Source organism: Lactuca sativa, chromosome 3 (genome assembly GCF_002870075.4).
Source record: "Lactuca sativa cultivar Salinas chromosome 3, Lsat_Salinas_v11, whole genome shotgun sequence".
NCBI classification, from domain to species: Eukaryota; Viridiplantae; Streptophyta; class Magnoliopsida; order Asterales; family Asteraceae; genus Lactuca; species Lactuca sativa.
Window position 1 is genome coordinate 237607874 of NC_056625.2, and position 7126 is coordinate 237614999.

Here is a 7126-nt window from a genome sequence, read left to right on the forward strand (position 1 = left end):
ACCGATACTATGGGTCCAATCATCCATCCGGATGGAATACCTCGGGCCCTCAACCATCGGGTTGGAATGCCAACATACAACGTGTCCAGTCAACCATCGAGTTGGAATACCCCAGTCCCTCAACCATCAGGTTGGAATGCCAACATAACTAGTCAATCATGTGCATATATATAAAAGGTAATTACATAATATTCTATAGACAGACAAACCAATCTAACATATCACAACAACATAACAACATCCTATCTACCAAGATACTGATCTAACAGATCAGCGCAACATGCAACATCCTATCTACCAGGATATTGATCTAATGGATCATAACAACATATAACATCCCATCTACTAGGATACTGATCTAATGGATCATAACAGCATATAACCATCCTATCTACTAGGATACTGAGCTAACAGATCATAACAACATATAACCATCCTATCTACCAAGATACCGAGCTAACAAATCATACTAGCATATAACCATCCTATCTACCAGGATACCGAGCTAACAAATCATACTAGCATATAACCATCCTATCTACCAGGATACCGAGCTAACAAATCATAGCAGTGTATAACCATCCTATCTACCAGGATACCGAGTTAACAAATCATACCAGTGACAATCCCAAATAACAAATCAAAGGGATGGCCTTGGTGCCTTAGACCCTTGAGTACAGTGAGGATTACTCACCTCGCAATATCGATCTAAGCTGAAGAATTGAACTCCCGAATCGCTGCCTCACCAACAATCTGATCTATCCAAATAACAAATACCAAGTCATTACAAAACATAACAATATTAACTAATGGGGTTCCACACAATCCATCATGTCCCTTCACTTTATTGGGCCAAGGCCCAATGCCAATACCATAACCTTGAAAGTCCTTATGCAAGGCCCATTATTGGCCCAATTTAACAAATTGGGCCCAACCCCCTAATTAGGCCAAATTCCAAGATCCATTATCAAGATTTGGCCCAAAACATAATATTCATAAAGTCTAGCAAAGGCCTAAATCCAACTAGTCCATAAACAGCCCAAAAATCGAAGCCCAAATACCAAAGGCCTAACAGAGGACATATGTGGGGTGTACTCCTCTGGTACGTGGGGCGTACTCCTCGGATGTTGACCACCATCGAGGTGGTTGACCTAGTACGTTGGGCGTATTGTATTTACGCTAGGAGTACACGGGGTTTCACCAAAACCCTAGTAAGCGCTTAATGGCTTAAGCACTTAAGCCCAAACCCCAAATCCATCGACCAAATGTGTCGTAGGACTAAAAAGTCTCGAACTTTACCACTTTGGACATTGAGAAAGTTCTTAACACATGGTCAGAATCCATTAAGACCTTCCTACTTCATGCATGAGACAAATCTACCTATTGGGACACCATTTTTATCACTTAGGACCTCTTCTAAGGTCTGAAAGGACAACTCATTTCGTCCAAAACATAACATGCACCATTTTGGGACTTTTGGGACAAGAATGCTTCCATAAAGCTAAAATGACTAGATCTATCTCATATAAGTATAAAGTTCCAAGCTTTTTACCTTTTGGAGCTCCCAAAACAAACGAGGAACCAAGATCCACAAGCCAACCTTCCCTCCTTGGCTCCTTGATGCACAAGCTCCTTCTTGAAGGCACCAAAAACACACTTATAAGCTCAAGAATGGTCGCTAGGAGGCTAGGGTTCTCTTAATACGGCTGAGGGAGGGTGTGGAGGATGAAAGAGATGGGAGGGTATGGTCTACAAGGTGTTTAAATACTCCACAAATCCTAAAAGTTAGGGTTCCATCCTGGCACACGTACGCCCAGCATACACATGTGTGCGCCCAACGTACCACATGTACACCCGACGTACTACTTAAGTTTCCAAACATACCATTTTGCCACTAGGGCCTTCATTTGTCACTTGCTTCTACATCAAGGGCCAAAATAACTTAATTAGAATTCGAGGGTTGAATTTGAAGCTACTAGAAAAATGGGATGTTACAACTCTCCCCCACTTAAATTCGATTTCGTCCTCGAAATCATTGCTTACCATCCCCGGCGACCTGACATCCTAAGGGGCACCTCATACCCATGACATCTGACGATTTCCAAAGGAGACTAAATCCAATAGAAATCTTTCGTTTCAGAGAAGAGGAATCCATAAACTCGTGCAACACACAACCTTACTCTGCCTAACCCGCAATCCAGAAACCTGAATTCGGTCTGGCTCCCTGACAGAACACTCAGACTAGCCATCGTTAGTTCTCTTCCCAAAACTACTAACAAACTATTCAACACTGGAATCCTGAGGTTCCTACCCGAAAATAGAACCATGGATCATTTTCTGCTCAACCCCTGTGCCTACGACTTACCGTCGGCCAATACCGGGTATCTTGGCCTACTGCATAGAGTTGGACCGCCTCAGTCTGATCAAGCACAACATGCCAATTAATAGACCATTTTTATAAGATGTCTACAAAGTATCGACGATAATCTACCATTCTGCTCCTTGTCGTCCACCACATCCATAGAATACAGTCTCGTAAGTGATTACCACCAACAACATACCTACCACTACTAGCCAACCAGACAAAATCCTGATGATCCAAAGTATCGGAAACCCAACTTTCCCTCTTCCTGAAGCGCACCCCTTTGTGGTGACAGGATAATGCGTCCTTCAGCTCCTAAAATCTCATATGTAATCAACCCACTAATAAAATGAAAACTCATGCCTGGCCCAATCAGCCTTGGGCTGGAATACCAGGCATGCCTACAATGCGTCCAGTCATCCCTAGGATGGAATACCCTCGTATCTCTACACATGTTTGGCCTAATAAACCCTTGGGTTGGAATACTAAACATATCAGGTCCAATCAATCATAAGGTCCGATCATCCTCAGGATGGAATATCCTAGATTGGAATATCTCTACGAACATAACTCGGGTCTACTCATAACTTGACATCTAAGGATCTATCTTTGCGTCTCACCCACCATCCTCTAATTCGTCACAACCGAGTGTAACTCCCCCAAATCCCAACAATACATCCAATCTGAATGCGCTCCTACGAGACATAACGAACACAATCGATACGCCTACAGCCTCTGACTGTAATACCCTTACATAGTCTTCAGCATAGGTCTATATTACCTCTGAGCCCACAGCACGAGTCTGGTATGCCCACTCCGGCCCTCAGCACATGACTGGAATGCCCCCGATAACCTATTGAAATTGTTGTCGTCACTTCAGTTGCCCCAACGCTCCATCCTGGAGATTCTCACCTCCTCCATTGCCCTTAGAGGGTCTAATCAATGTCCTTCACAACACCAACAAGCATTACAGTACTGAAACCTCACCCCACACTATCCACTTGCAGAACAATTTTCTATCCCATAACATATATAATGTGTCACCATAATCGAACAGAAGAAAGATCTAATCCGGTTCCCAGAACCTGAATCACAAGACATTCCATGCCCAAGCCTTCCTAAAAGCTGATAAATACCCATTCGGAGCTACTCCTAATCCGATTCTATAAGATTAGTCCTTTGAAACACTTCGACTAATGAGATCACCAAAATCCTTAGTACTACATCCGATCTCTAATAACAACTTCCGATCCAACCAAATACACTGGAGTCTTTAACCCACTCCATCAGCATGTTCAATACTTGTCGACAGACCTTCTGATTGCTATGGCATAGTAGCATACTCAATACCCAAACATAGATCTATAAACAAATACAGAGTCTTCAACATGACTGTTCTCACCCACTTGGAGTTCGAAACTCCTGATCTATTCCATGGACTCTAAACCCGGCCTAACCCTAGGCCTCGTGTCGATCTTCCACCCTCTCAGAAATCTGTTGTCCGTTCCCCAACCCGTGTTTCTATCACATATGCTAAATAACCCGCACACCCCATGCTGAAACTACTGTCGAACCCTGGCAGTCAACAAAACCCTCAATCTATCAATCCAAAAACCCTCAGATTCGAGCACACCCTCGACTGAAAACTCGATTTGTACTCAATTCATGACTAAAACTCCAACATGTTTCCCCCAACTTCTGCTATCAACAACTGAGAAGACGTGATACACATGTTGGGGAGTTTTACTGAACTCTTAACTCACACAACCCTCAAACCAAACAGCCACTTGGGTTGTCTTCCTTCCTAACAATGATGCGGAACTTATCCCATTTCAACACCACTCCTACTTCTGTATCCCGGGAGGATTCTCCCCCACTTAGCTTCGACTAAGTCTTCACAGTACATAATAATTTGGAGAATTCCCAATACTTCTCACTTTCTGACAATCTATTCGATGACAATTATCTCTTCCCAATTAGTGCTCTCTTACTAGCCAATCCCAATGACCACACACTTCTTATTACTGGATGAAAACTTCCTGGATACCAGTGAAACCGACAGTCACTGATGCTTGAATGACCCCACACTCAAGTCCTTACGACCAAAAAACAGATATTCCAACTAATACCTCAACAACGAGCTACTGCCTTTGGCGCCTTCATCCGCCAATCAATAACGGTTGCCAAACCACTGATTCCTGACAATGCTGAATGACCATCTTGTGGAACCCTGTCCATAGACCTCCCACATAATACTTTTTTTCCAAAGGTGCTCCAAACAAACTTCCCGCCCTCGGGCTCTAGAAACCATTCCATTTAAGGTTCGCACCCTGACTCATTCACCCGCTCAAATGTCCACAATTGAATTGTAGTAACTGAAGCAATCTCTTCCCTAAACCAGGCTACAACTACTCCCCACAGATAGTCTACAATCCCAAAAGTGAAATAGGTCTCACAATAAATCCTTACCGCCCGATACAAGAGATCCAAGTCAAACCGAACCTCACAAAATACTTATGCCACATCGACCCACCTGCGCTCACCGGTGCTGAAATAATGTTGCCCATCCCTGCAACCAACTGACCCCGAGCTGGACTACAACCTGATCCTGGGGTCACAAGCCTGCTCACTCCTTCGAGATCGAAAACTAGAAGGCACAATCCTTGCCCTATAAAATGACAGTCCAATCCATCAATTAACCATTCTACTCCCAGTTGCAGAACCCCAGCTGAACATAATCATCACTCCTTTCCGGAGTCCCCACGACTCACATTCCGGCATCGAGAAAAATCCCGAAGCCTCAAGTCTATAAACTTTTGTGCTATCCCCCCTCCTGCTCAACCCACAGAATGCAATAAATACAGATCATCTCCTTGATCCCAGATAACTGCAACCCTCTGCTCATCAGAATATGTACCAATAATATGTCCTAGTACTGGAAAGCTCTACCAGCTCCTCTCCCTGCCATCGTTACAGTTGTTGAAACTGCTACGGCAGCCGCCTCGGCAATGGCTGCATAGCGCTGACATAAATACTCAACCATGGCTGTCTTGGAAGACCCAATTATCTCCGGAATCTGTCGCCGAACGATCTCGATCACCTCCACCCGGATGATCTCCCTGACATGATCCTCTAACAATACTAGCCTATCCTGGCTACCAGCTCCTGATCCTGATCCGGATCCAGTCTCAAAATGTGTCTTAACCATCATTATGATATTACACTAGAAAGATCTCGGATAATCCATAAAACAATAGGGGACCAACTCCTCAACCCAACCCTAGGGGTTGTGACTTCCTTGCTAAGCGTATGGGTGCTGTGCTTTCAGTAGTATGGGCCCATACTACCTTCCACACCTACCCATATTTGTCTCAAGTATCATCACAACGCCCTAACAATATACATAATCATAGAGAGTGTTCAATCTTCACTCCTATAGGAATGCTAAATTTCTAGTAACTGGCCTCCCGGCCTCACACAACCCACCCATCCATGAAACTTCCACCAACTCTGCAGTACTAATGTATGCTAGCCATACATAACGCTAGACCCTATAGACTTTCGAATATCTGACCCTACCTTTAGCCCCTAATCAACAAGAACAAAACATAAGGCCAAATCAAACATTCCTAGGCAATAAGTGTTGGATTAGTGTCTAAGTCCATAACTATTTTGGTATGTACTTGACCCGATGGTGCATGGTCCTTTTGGGTTGCCTTCACCAAAGCAACTTGATTGGAGAAATAAATAGAGAGAGAGAGGTTATTATGATTTATTAATATGTTATAAGAATAATATATTAAAGGAGAAATCATATTTGTTTAATTAATATTGGTAAATAATTAATTAAGAATTAATTTTGTGATCAAGTGTAATTAATTAAACTAGAGGGGCTGAATTTTAATTATGTGATAGTTACAAAATAAGGTAAGGATTATCTTATATATATGGTGAACGAATTTGAGGTGTAAATCTCTTAGAATTCGACTAGGATAAGGATTTCTAGGACTTATCTTATGGTTGCTTGGTGGACAAGCAACTAGATAAGGATAAGGACTAAAACCCTAATCTTTACACCTATATAAACCCCCTAAGGCATAGGAATTCGTCCAACCCTTCCCAAAAGGTCCTAAGGACGAATTCTAACCTCCCTCCTCTCTCTTTATACCTTCTCCACTTGCTTATGGTGTTTGTAAGCCATTAGAGGAGTGACACTTGTGACTCTCAGCTTTCCAAGGTCAATTCAAGGAGGAATTGGATTGTTATTGCTATATAACAATCAAGGTATGTTCTTAAACCTAATTACATGTGAATTCCGATTTCCATATGCTAGAATTAGGGTTCAAAGTCTTGGATTCAAAGTATGTACAATAGAGAAACCTAGATCCAAGCTTTAGGGTTTGTATGAGCACATAGGATGTCTTATGACCAAAACCCATCAGTGGTATCAGAGCCATGATTGGTTTCTATTGTATTGATGCTTGATGTAACTGAAAATCGTGTTTTGGCCTCACTGTTCGACCTGACTCGGCGAGTCAGCCCTACTCGGCGAGTTCCAGAGGGTGACTCGGCGAGTCGGTGCGTCAAACAGTGATTATCTCGGGATTTCTTGCTGTTTTTGCATTGGGATAATTACCTTATCATGTTAGATTAATATTAATCCGATTATATGATATATTTGACTATATTTTTAATCTAATTGAAGATATTTATCAATTAATAAGATAATTGTTTCCTTATAAGATAATTGATTAATTATTTTAA